The following is a 13,753-nucleotide window of genomic DNA, read 5'->3' as shown; positions in this document are numbered from 1 at the left end:
ATTTTCTGATAAATGCAATCGTGGATTATTTTTTTCTTACTCTGGAAGCTTCTGACTTGCATATAAATACAACCCCTCTGATCAGATTGAAGCCTAGCCAATTCCTGAAACTCCAGACGAGGAAAAAGACGATTTCTGAGGCGATTTCAGCGATTATGAAGATCTGAAGACTATGGATTGTGTCTCTTAGTTAGTTTGGTAAGAATTAGTAGTTTGATTTATCTTTTTACTGTTCTAGAGTCATTTTTAGCCATGTCTGGCTAAGCCTTAGTTTTCAGTTCTACATTAGACTAGTACTTCATGTGACTAGTTATCATATTTAGGTTTCATTGTGTGCTTCTATCTAGTTGTTTCGGTTTTGAGCTTAATGAATGTTTGATTTTAGTTCTTGTTAGTTTGATCACCTAGCTAGGGTTTAATCATTCCAGTTAATCAGTTAACAGAATATGTAATTGTTGTTGTCAACTGGTAATAAGTAACAAGTATTAGATTAGTTTCGTGTTGGGATTTAACTCTAATATAAAGAGATTATACTAGAGCTTGCTAGTTTTTCTCAGTACCATCTTAGATAGAATGCATTTTGAATAACCAGAGTTGCGCTGATTGCATGATTAGGAGTCGCAGAAGAGCTGAATTCTTTTTTTACTACTTTCATTTAGGTAATTTCACAGCAGTTTTAGTTTTTAGTTAACAATCAAAAACCCCCTATTTATATTTTTCTGTTAAATGGCTAATATGTGCCTTGCGCAAAGAGGCATTGACTATTAGGCTGTGTCCATAAGGATTCAACTCTGCTTCCCTATGTTATCCTTTAGTGCAACCAAGCAGTGAAAATATTATTTGATTAAATTGTGCACAACGTCGATTTAACACATGGCGTTCCTGTAACATACCAGAAGAATTCAACACGTTTCACCACTCAGAAGGAGCCTAGACAGGAGGTACGGCATGCCTACACTTTTCGGCCCTATATAATCTCCAATTTATAACCATATTTTTCATCTATTTTACCCAAAAAAAACTCTAGTTTACTCTAGTATATCTACTCCCTTTTACTTCTTAGTTCCTAGTTACTTTAGCGAGTGATGGGATTTCTATGTTATAACCACAAATTACATGTGGCGGGAAAACACTTAAACCATTAAGTTCACATGCAACCTATAAAGGGTCTATGTTTTCTTGATTGATAACAACTAACTATCAATATCAAGAAACCCTAGGAGAGAGGCTATGGAATCAAAATTCATGCAAAATTAGGGTTACATTCCTTTTGATTATTATTTTAAATAATCAAAGTAGATACCTTTTTCTAGATCTTGGAAAGCTAGCACCAAAGGAATGGATGCCTCTAATGGCTTGTACCCAAAACCCAGGTAGCAAGAAGACATGAGGAGAGAGAAGGATTGATCAAAATTTTGGCTCTTGTATGTGTGTATGGAGTGGACAAAATAATGACAGCTGGGGAGGGGTTTATATAACTGAAGGAAACTTGAGACCAAAGCTAGAGTTTTTTGGAATAAGGCCCAAACTAATTAATATAATAATAAAACTGTCTTATCTTCTTATCCTAAATTTCTAGGTTATTCCTAGCCAAATTTCGTTCATCCCTGTGACATCCTCATTTTCATGCCCAGAAAAGACCGATTTTGTTTATGCTTTTTAATAAAAATCAAAGTAACTTCTTAAGAAAAGTATTGTGGAATTTGTTCCCAAAACAGAATATCATATAAATTTTATCAAAGCATTTCTTAAAGAAATGTTTTTCCATTACATTACAAAAACTCGGGATGTTAATCATTGATACAGACCATAAGCATAAACTAAAAATAAATAAACATCTTAGGCCACAAAACACTATCTGGCCTCAAATCCGTAATCTCTCGTCAAATCATCCAACTATGCTTTTGCCACTACCTGTAATACAAGAAAATGATTCGGTCAGGCTGGGGAGCTTGGTGAGCATATAGGGTTTTCAACCCACAATAATAAGTTCATTATTTATTTTCATCAAATTACTAACCGGATTAACCGTTCCCGTTATCCTCACTTTACGTCCCTAAAGCATCTATTATAAGGGACCTATCCTAAGGAATTTCATCGGGATGGGCACTACTGCTAAGGGGATTCCTCAGCCATATGTGTCCGTAAGGCAACCATGGGGGGATGGAGTACATCTTCAAAACACCTACAGGTTGCGAGCCTGCTAGTGTTCCACTAGACAGCCAAGAAAAGTCTGTGGTCGTCATCTATACTCCGCTAGACGACTAGATCATCTTAAACATCGTAAACATCAAGTCCTCTCATCATTTTAACACACATCATCTATTTCATCTACCAGTTGTTCTATCCGACATATTTGTAGATATAAAATACATACACAGTCCAGATCTGAGAAAAAAATGTTTACATCTTTCATCCAGCATAACTTTCAAAGCATAAAATATTTATATAGTCTAGATCTGGAAAATAATGTTTACATCTTTCATCCAACATAAATATTAAAGCATAAAATACATATATGGTCTAGATTTGAAGAAAAACTTCAGATCTGAAGGAAAGAAGTTCAGATCTTTCATCCAACATAAATCTCAAAGTATAAAGATTAGATCTGAAGAAAAAGGTTTAGATCTGAGATGAGAAAGTGTAGATCTGAAGGAAAAAAGTTTCGGTTCTGAAAGAAAGAAGTATAGATTTTCTCATCCAACAAACATCTCAGGTAAACTGATAACATATATACGCACATATCACATATTTTATATAAAATACTTCATGTCTATGTGTAAGATGAAAGTGACTATACACTCACCTGATACAGTGTGATTCGGACAACAACTCGCTTTTATAAATAAACTTATTTGACAAAACTAGGAATTTGCTTGAAAACCGGGCTCCGTGCGGGCAGAGTTTCAAACCGAAAACTTTTTTTCTCGGAGACTCTAGGAGCCTCGGGGCTTCCTTCGGGTGCTAGGGTTTACCTAGGCTTAGGAGGGGTTAGAAACCTTAGAGAGAGAAAGTATTTAGAGGGAGAAAGAGATTTGGAGTGATTTTCTCGGAAGATTTCGCACCTATTTATAGGGCTGATCTCGGACCGTACGATGGGCGTACCTTCGGATAAGGCTACCAACTCGCACCAGCTGTCTCGCACCTTGGAATCGGATAAGAATCGAAGTACGCTGGGCGTACTTGGCCTCGGACGTGGGGCGTAATTGCGAGGCTACGTGGCGTGATCCGAAGCGAGGCCTGATCAGCGATGGATGGTCCAGATGTTGCCACGTCATAACAGTTTCGCAAATTCAAGTGAAATCTTTAAAAATTCGTAACTCTCGCGTACGAGCTCCGTTTTTTACGTTCTTTATATGCATGTGTAGGCAGGAACGTACTCCACAACTTTCGTTTAGACTCCATCGGATAATTTTGACTTTATTTTAAAAGTTATATTATTAACAGGCCGGGACAGGATTGGTCCGTTAAAATCTCATAACTTCTTCATCCGACTCTGTTTTCGTCTGTCTTTTTATCATTACGCTACTATTAAAGAGATCTTCGATTCTCGTTTAGGTTGTGTTGGCTAAAAACCGCTCAATATAATATTGAAACTTCGGGTTGTACACCGCTAAGCCGAAACTTCGAAAAATCATAACTTCCTCATACGAAGTCAGATTTGGGCGTTCTTTATATGGACGCTCTCAGTTTAACATATTCTACGACTTTCGTTTAGATCGCTAAGGATAAAAATTGTTCTATCGTAAATTTACTATTTAGGCTTCTCGGTGTCGTGCCGGTTCCATCGCAAAACTTCGACGGGTCATAACTTCTTCGTTATAACTCGGATTTCGGCGTTCTTTATAACCCTGAAATCCTTGTTTCGACCACTACAACATTATGTAAATATATAGAGTTTATTTCACACTTTAATTTTGGCGCTTTGATGTGCACAAAAGTACTCACTAATTTAAATACTTATAACCTAACCAACTTAACTAACTATGCACTTATAGGCAGTGTACCTAGTCAGATTCCAGTATAGTTTGAGTAAGTCGGGTGTCTATCACAGGGAACGGTATTTCTAATTAATTTACTTATATTAAATTAACCTAATTATTAACAAGTTTAAAAGGGGTTTTATCTGATTTTACAAGATCAGATGAACTTAAATCAAATTCAATAAGTAAAAACACACTCTTGTTTAGTTTGAATCCACTTCTTCCTTATGGCTAGCTAATGATTACGGATTATTAAGTTGGTTTTTAGTTGTATTAGTAATTTAGTTCTAACTTACCAATAATTAACTAATTGTAACGCCTGTGTTTCCAGGCTTGCCATTTTTAGCAATGTAATAGTCTAGGTTAACCTTTGTAACCCATTTTGAAATAATAAGATTGTATTATTTGAGTATTATGTGTTTTGTGCTTAATTGCTTAATTATGTGGTTTGATTAATTAAGAATAAAAATAAGCATCAAAATTAAAGTGTAAAATAAACTTGATATCATTGGATAATGTTGTAGTGGTTGAAATGAGGTTTCCGAATATATATAGAACGCCCAAATCTGACTTCGTATGAGGAGGTTATGATTTATCGAAGTTTCGGCTTAGCGGTATGCAGCCTGAAATACTCGATTTGAGATCGAGCGGTTTTTAGCCGAAGCATTCTAAACGAGGATCGGAGGTCTCGTTGTTGGTATCGAAGCGATGAAAAGTTAGGCGAGAACGGACGTCAAATGAAGAAGTTATGAATTTATAACGAAGTTTTTCTGTCCCGGCCTATTAAAAATAAATAATAAAAATAAAGTTAAAATTAGACGACGGAGTCTAAACGAAAGTTGTAGAGCGTAGTCTCACCTTCGCGTGGATATAAAGAACGTCGAAAACGGAGTTCGTATGAAAAAGATATGAATTTCCGAAATTTATTAAATATTTTGTATTTATATTTAATCTTTAATTCGGATGATTATCCGAAGGAGTCACCGATCTGATCTGAAGTACGCCCCGCGTACAGCGAAGCATGACGCACCTCGCACTCGAGTTCTTCAGATGACGAACGCCATGACGATTTCGGACCTGTACGCCCCGCGTACTCCGAGGCTCCAGCCTCCTATAAATAGGATGCGAGGGCAGCCGAGTTCTTTTGCTATTTTCTCTCTTCTCTCTCCCGTTTTGCATCGATTTGCGTGCTAGAAATACCCCGAAGCCCCGGTATTATTCTCGAGCCGCGAGGCAAGTCCCGAGATCCCGAAGATCCCGAGAAGTGCGGTTCCCGAGCCGAAGCTCTGCCCGCGAGAAGTTCGATTTTTGTGAAGATCTTCCAGATCTACTGAGGATTACTACTTCTGCAAGTCGTAGTGCTGTCCGATCATCTTCTGATCAAGTGAGTGTATACTACCTTTCATAAACACGATAATAATACAAGTATGGTTTGAGTGTATTAAGTATATTGTTGTTTATATGTGTGAATGTGTATTCACTTTTTTCTATCTTATAGATCTGATTATTTCTCTATGAAATACGTGTTATGTGTGTGTGCCTCATCTGTTATGTGGAATATGTATTGATTAAAGCATGCTATACAGGTTTTTAAACTATGTATAAAAATGTATATTTTATCTACTAATATGTTGAGTAGAACATGGGTAGATAGTTGGTGTGTAATAAACAGATGAGATGCCTCGTTGTTGTTTGATTTAGTCATCTAGCGGAGTTTAGATGACGACCACAGACTTTTCTAGATAGTCTTGTGGAACATTAGAAGGTTCGCCACCTGTAGGTGTTAATGAACTTGGGTGTTCATTCGCTGTACTCCATCCCCCTCATGGTTGCCTTATTTGACTTATATTGCTGAGGAACCCCCGAAGCATGTGTTGTCGCCCCGATGAAATATTCTTACACTAGGTCCCTTATGTTAGTTGTTTTAGGGACATAAAGTGAGAATAACGGGAATGGGTAATTGGGTTATTGTTGGTTGGTGGAAATTAAATATGATTATTTATTGTGGGTTGAAAACCCTATATGCTCACCAGGCACCCAAGCCTGACCCACTCAGTTTTAATTTGTATTACAGGAAGTGGCGCGAGGGCATAAGATGGATGAACCATCAAGTTGTTTTGTTTACAAGTCTGTATATGTATATATTTGTTGAATGACTTGTAATGTTATCGTTTATGCTTATTGGTCTGTCTCGGAACATGACACCCTGAGTTTTGATAATATAATGAAAATACATTTCTTTTATGAAATGCTTTGGTAAACATTGTTTTATCATGTTTTGTTTTTGGGAACAAATTCCGCAACTCTTTCAAATCAAAAGGATTTACTCTGAAATTATTTTAAAAGCATAAATGAAAATCGGTCTTTTCTGGCCGAGATTTTGGGGATGTCACACGAATTCATGTCAAACCATGTATGTTCACACATAATTAAACACAGAACTAATTATGAATGTAAATATGCTATGTAAGATTTGTAACATAAACGCAATTATGGTCATAATACACGTTCTCTAGCACAGCTAAGCTTATTTATTCTAATTACTAACTAAGATTGGTCAATCCTAGCTCTAACAATTTAATGTTCACTAAATCATTAGGTAAACAAATTCATGCAGTTAATGGTCATTACGCTACATAGAAGATGCAATCAAGCAATTAAAGAAACAAACAATAGCATGCTAGGTTATACAAATCAAACACAAGCAATTTTTACCAACTAAACTTAATCCATAAACATTGAACTATTTAAAAGTTTGAAGCTTCATCTAGCTAAAAAGGAGTAGCTAGATTCAGCTGCTCATCCTAGCAACTAATAAACCAACACAACTTAAAGTAATAAAAGACATGTTCTTATTTAACTAAAATATAAACTTTTATTCTTTTTGGTGTTGAAAACCTTCTTCCAGAACCCTTCTTTCGCTCTGAATCGTCTTCTAGAACTCTTTCCTTCAGCCAAAAGGTTCTTCTTTTCGTAATAATCAGGAGAACTTAAATAATCTTCAAAAACCCGCGCCACGTCGTGGCTATCCAGGCCACGTCATGGGCTTTAAGCTATCTGTACCGTACAAGGAATCCTCTGTGTCGCGATGTTTATCTTCTAGAACACTCTTGCCATGTCGTGGCCGACTTTGCCACGTTGTGAATTCAGTATTTATCATGGATTTGTTCTTTTTCTTCTCTTTCAAGTCTCCCATGTTCCTCATATTGTCACTTTTGGTCCCTCTCTTCGAAAATCCTTTTAATTGACTTAAAATAACAATTAAAAGTCATAAGTACCATTATTCTAAACATATTATCAATTTATTAATAAAAAATGTACTCAAATATTGCCTAAAAATAGGTATAAATATGGCAATATCAAAATACCCCACACTTAGGCTTTGCGTGCCCTCAAGCAAATTTAAACTTAACTTCTAATTACTAACACCACATAGAACAATCCGACTCTACCTCAGCCATTATGCCAAGACCTCAACGCATGCATTTGTGTCTAAAATTTTCCTAAAGTACCCCCATACTTTAAATACTCACAATCTTCATAAACACTCGCCCACTTTTTCCGAACAATGCTCATTTTATGCAACCCTCCGAATCCATCCGCAGAAAACCTCCTTATCCTCAAGGTATTTTTAGTTGAGCAACCTAAGCATACATAATCTAGAATTACAATCATTGATACCACTATGGAGCTCTTTTGGAATTCTTCATTTCTTTGACATTTGATCTTTGATTTCTTTGAATTCACCACCTTATTTGATTTGATTTCTGGTATCTTCAACTTTTTGAAATTCTTGGAATTTTGATCTTTTGATCTTCACTTTATTTGCTCCAAAATTCTTCAAACTTTACTCGTAATTCTCTCTTCTTTTTTTACATGTACCTCACTTTTTTCACTCAAAACCTACATGCTTAAGCAGAGGCGCTCAACCTCAACCTTTATCGGTTAATGATAATAATTTTTTTGGATACATTTCAGGTTTAGGCTGCTAAACATATTGCATCCCTCAAACCAAGCGGGGTTATGTTTTTGTTCCATGATTTCACTAAAATAAGGGAGGCCACAAATGCACTATAACGTATATTGGCTCAACTAAACATTTGAACTTTCATCGGATCATCCCACATAACACTAGCAATTATAATTCAACTTATTATTACTAGATTCAATTATTAAAAATTTCAATTTCCAAATTTTCAATTTTTTTTACTATCAAATTCTATGATTATCTAACAATTTACTTTTTCTACCCCTACCCCACACTTATTTCATACAATGCCCTCATTGTATTCATAAAAATAAATCAAAATTAAAGAAAGGGAGAAAAGGGAACAGACTCCCATGGGATAGTGGCGTGAGCATCTCCAAAAGTGTGGCAAATGTGTGTCTTGAATATGGACCTCCAAAAATAGAAACTCGGTGTAGAACTGGGTGAATATGTAAATCAACCATGAAAATGCCTCGAAACCTCAATTCTTCAAAGTGGGTGCTAGTATATAGAAATGTGGGCAAGGATAAACTAAGACACGTCGTGACAGGTATCTTGCCACGTCGTGATATAAGATAAAAACGCGAACACCAACAGGCTGCTTTATTTCTTCAAGGTTCATGAGCGCCACGACGTGGCGTAAGGATCCCACGTCGTGGAAACTGGACATCAGCAGAAAATGCCTTATTTCTTTTATGCACTCTAGCAACTTGACCAATGTCTAAATGGTTTAAGACACCTCTATGTAAATATACTTCCCAACTGTAACCTCTCTCCTACTAACGTACCCCACACTTATCTTGAATTGTGGGTTCCAACTCACGACTCTAAGCTTCCTTGACTCGACAAACACGACTCTAGAGTTAACCTTACATGCTCCTTAGAATTCCAATGCTAATCTGAAAAATGGAACAACCCAAAAGAAATAAAAGAGTAACATCATAGTTCAAGAAAGTTTTACATTACAATCCAAATTCAAACATAAAAAAACTACTTAAAACAAAACAAAATAAAAAGAAAAATGAAATCAATCATCATCTCCTTGGTCCTGCGCTCCACTTGGTCCTGCCCCGTCATTCTGCAGACACCATAGCTCCTCCCATGTCGGAAAATAAGGATACTGTGGTGGCATAGAAGGTGGTCGGGTAACACCCAAATGCGAATAAATACCCTTAGTAAGCTGAGTATGATAAATGGCATGCCCCCATAGATTATCCAAATAAGTTCCCACCCGACTCTGAAAAGGGTCGGTGGGTACTCCCTGCATATACTGTGAAGCAGCACACTCTCTCTCGACTTCACCTATAGCTCGCACATTTTGACGCCGCGGTCTAGCTGGTGGTTACTGCCTTGGCCGCGCCTCCTCTTGCTCATCATCTATCGGCGGTATAACAAAACGACCCCCAACATTCACTACAGCCCGCATAACTCCCAAGACTTGAATGGTCAAGTCTGTTTCTGGGAATCGAGTAAGATTCCTCACAAAGTCATGGGTCAAAATATGATATGACCTAGCAAGGCGAGTAACCAAATGCCCCCCCCCCCCCCCCCGTAATCAGGCTCCCGGGCCTAGAATTGGCCGCTTTCTTCCCCATGAACCTCGCCAACATATACGGTAAATCATAGCAAACTCCCGGGGTAATAAGATTCTATAAATAAAACAAATTCTGAATGGGGACTTTATCACCATGATGCTTGTGATTTATTGAAAAAGTGATCAGGCGATGTAAAAATCGGAAAACAGGATTCCGAATTTGGGACTCACTCGAGTCACGAGTATTGTACTCATGGCTAGAAATACCCCTCCAGAACTGAACATCCATAACACCGGGATTAAAATCCCGAACGCATCCAAGTAAGAACGGTATGAAAAACGGAGATTGAGTCTCCACTTCGGTATAAAGCCCCATACGCCAAGCGAATTCCCGAAGACTACACTCTCTATAAACACCACCCAAATAAAACACAAGTGCCCGGTTGTAGGTAAAATCAATGGTGCATTCCTCGAAGCATACGGTAGAGAAAAACTCCACCGATAATTCCCGGTATATGGGTTCTTGGATGGCAAAAAAATTCCTCCACCCGTGACAAGTGAAAGAAAATTGGTCCCCTTCGTATGTTTTCGACCAATAGCGTGCCAACTCAGCGACCATTCCCACTCCACCGAGCCATCCCCAATCGATAATTGGGGCTATTGCAAACTCCCTATTGTACAGCCATCCCAGCCGATTCTCATAAGTAGTTAACAATGGTCGGGGAATGTTTTGAGGAAACTGATATAAGGGATGTATACTTACTACATCAATCGGGTTTTCCTCCTGTGGAATAGCTCTTCGTGGTCCCATTTCTGCATACACAATCAAACCAAAGCAGCAAACATCTAAAACATTAAAACAGATTAAATGTGCCTGCCAGAAGTCACGACGTGGCTAGGCTACGCCACGTCGTGGACCGCAGTCAGAAGCAGTTTTTGGATCGGTCATTTTGTACGCAATTTCTACCAAAATTAGTGCTTGGTGTTTGTTCCTATGGACATTTAAGGGACATGCAACCTAGAATCAACAACTAGTTTCAACCAATTTCGTGAATCACACAAGCCCTAACCATGAAAATCTAAATTGTAAGAACTAACTACATTAATGAATAGAACACATACCAAGTAGAGTTAATTGATAAGAACTTGCAAGGAATTTGGAAGTAGATTAAGAAATTGGTTGTGGGGTATTTGGTTCCCGTTCGTGCGGCAGTATCAAATGGGGAATGGGGATGTTGGTCAAAGGGTTTTAAGGAAATGGCCCCCCTGTGACTTTTTAAAGGCCACGTCGTGGCTGGCTATGCTCACGTCGTGGACTTTAAAACTGTGCTCTGGTCCCGTGTTCTCATTTTTACCACGACGTGGCAATTGCCTGATTGGAAAATTTTATAAAATCTTACATTTTAACTAACTACTTTGCATCTCATTCATTAATTAAAGTTCCCACAACTAATCTTTTACTAAGTATCAGTTATTATATGATGAGTTGTTATCTCTCCTAATTAAAAACTAAAAAAAATTAAAAGAAAAGAAAATGCAAACCAAGCTCGGGTTGCCTCCCGAGAAGCGCTTCTATTTCTTGGAGTCTTGAGCTGGACTCCGTGCCTTCTACGTTGAATCTTCTGAAGAGTCCACCACCAAGATCTTTTCTTCATTGAATCGCCTCTTGTAAGCTTGAACTCGCCTTTTATACGCCTTCTTTGAATTCTCCTTTTTAGCTTTTCCATCTTCTTCAAGCTTGCGTTTTGTGCCCTTCGTTTGTTCCTTGCACTCCATACCATTCTCCTCCTCTTTCACCACCGGCTTTGTCACTCTTGAATTGACCTCCTCTTCATCACTTGTCATCTCCTCATCCTCTTTGCTCACCCAAGAATGTGGACTCTTGTAAGCTATGACTTCAATCAAATATGGAACAGATGCCCTCGGTTTTGTTCTTTTGACTTGATGAACTGCCTTGATCTCTTCTTCCATAAGCTTTTCCAGTTCTTCTAGTTCATTGTCTTCATTAATTGTGAACACCTCTTCTTGAACATGATCCTCTTGGAAGTCATCTTGTATTCCATAAACTTCTTGTTCATCTCCAACCCTCAAAGTGAGCTTAGACTCACGAATATCAACAAGAGCTCCAGTAGTGTTAAGCAATGGACGACCAAGGATTATTGGCACATCGGGATCTTCCTTCATATCCAAAACTACAAAGTCTATTGGAAAAACAAATTTTCCAATCTTCACCAAAATATCCTCCACGATGACCCGAGGTTGTGTCACCGAACGATTAGCCATGTGAATCTTCATTTTTGTAGCCTTCATCTTCTGAATCTCCAATTTTTGATAAAATGAAAAAGGAATCAAATTAATGCTAGCCCCAGAATCGGCTAAAGCATTAACCTTCATTTTATTACCAAATTCACACGGAAGAGTGAGGCGTCCAGGATCCCCCATCTTTTCTGGTGTCTCTCCCAACACGGCTTTTGAGGTTTGTTCACTTAGAATCACCTTTGACTGCTTCTTTAATTGCCTGCGAGTGTCTATCAAATCTTGCAGGAATTTCTGGTTCTCAGGAGTTTTGGATAAGGATTCGACAAAGGGGGTATTAATCGGGATCCCCTTCACATGCTTTACAAACTCTAAATGCTCCTTCTCCAGTAGACTAAGTGTAGCTCGGGTTGGAAATGGCAAAGGTGGCTGATAAGCTGGAACGGGTTCAAAGAATTTTTGATCAGACATGCGCCACGTCGTGGCCAGAGGAGTGCCACGTCGTGGCAAAGCTGTTTCAGCAACTTTTTCACTTTCGAACTTTGACTTCTTGGGTTTTGGATCGGGCTGCTGTGGTTCTTCTTCCAATGCCTCCAGGAACTCAGAGATTGCATCTTCTTCAGTATCGATGGCCATTACGTGAGATTGGGTCTTTACTTCGGGATTCTTTGGGGACAATTTTTCATGAACTAGAGTGGCTAGTTGACCAAATTGTACTTCAAGGTTGTGGATGGAGGCTTGCTGATTCTTTATCAAAGTTTGTTGTTCCATAATAGCAGAATCAGTGGCATCGTGTCTCTTTTCCGAAGCTTCCATAAACTTCATCAAAATAGCCTCTAGGTCGGGTTTCTTCTCGGCTGGTGGCTGCTCCTTCTGATAAAAGCCTAGACCTGTCTACCTATACTTCTCTTCTTTTTGCTTCTTATACTCTTCATATGGCAGCCACTCCTTCTTCGGTTTCCTCCAGTCCTCATCAAATTTATCCCCACTAGAGTAGCACACTTGAGCTTTTCTGTTCCCAAACTCATCTACATTGCAGTCCTTGGTCAAGTGTGGACCACTGCATCTCTCGCAACCCACTCTTATGGCATGTATCGACTGGTCCATTTGTGTTATCCTTTGATCCATATTATTCAACATGGCCATTACAGCTGCTATTTCTTCAGTTTGGGCCCCTCCACCACCTTTGATTCCATCTTGCCTCGGGTTGTGGTATTCGCGAAAGTGCTTCGTGAATTCTTCAATTAGCTCCTTGACCTCCCTTGGATTTTTCTTTGTCAAAGGTCCTTGAGAATCAAGGAGTTGTCTTGTCATCACGTTGACCCCATCATAAAAGATTGGCATCTCTTGCTGCACATTTAGATCATGCTGAGGGCAATTTCTGAGCAAGCCCTTGTACCGCTCTCATGCTTCGTATAATGACTCTCCCGGCTGTTGCTCAAAGTTGGCTATTGCCTTCTTGAGTTTGGCTATCTTAGATGGCGAGCAAAACTGGTCCAGGAATTGCTCATGCATTTGAGCCCAAGTGGTGATTGTACCCGGTGGGAGTGCTTTTAACCACTCCTTAGCAGCTCCTTTGAAAGTGATGGGAAGCATCCTAAGCAAGACTGTGTTTCTGTTGACATTTGGGACATTGAAGTAATCTGCAATGTCGTTGACTTCATCTAGATGCTTAAAAGCATCCTCATGATCTTTCCCGAAAAATGGGATGTCCTTTAGTGCAGTCAATATGTGTCCCTTCAGCTCGAATGTGGAAGTGGCAGGTATTGCGGGTTGGACTAAATCGGGACCCACATCTTCTCGGAGCCGCTTCTTGTAAGCTCCCATGGACATTTCTTCAATTGCTGCCATCTCGTTCCTTGGCTCGTTCTCGGGTTCGCTCGTGTGTTCTTCAAATTCCGGCTCGGTATCGCTTTCGGACTCGGTTTGGACGGGCGTATGATCCAAATGCTCAAGATTGCTCTTGTGCCTCGCGGATGAACTTGACTCTCC

General features: G+C 38.9%; 1 non-coding gene across 1 annotated transcript; it reads left to right on the top strand.

Moving 5' to 3' along the window:
* Positions 1 to 13,121: 13,121 nt before the first annotated feature.
* Positions 13,122 to 13,228, top strand: LOC111877448 (small nucleolar RNA R71). The gene has a single exon (XR_002845420.2). It is a non-coding gene; the product is annotated as a small nucleolar RNA R71 (small nucleolar RNA).
* The last annotated feature ends 525 nt before the right edge of the window (positions 13,229 to 13,753 follow it).

The sequence above is a fragment of the Lactuca sativa genome, chromosome 6 (assembly GCF_002870075.4).
Source record: "Lactuca sativa cultivar Salinas chromosome 6, Lsat_Salinas_v11, whole genome shotgun sequence".
Taxonomy (NCBI): Eukaryota; Viridiplantae; Streptophyta; class Magnoliopsida; order Asterales; family Asteraceae; genus Lactuca; species Lactuca sativa.
This window is presented reverse-complemented; position numbering and strand designations above follow the sequence as displayed.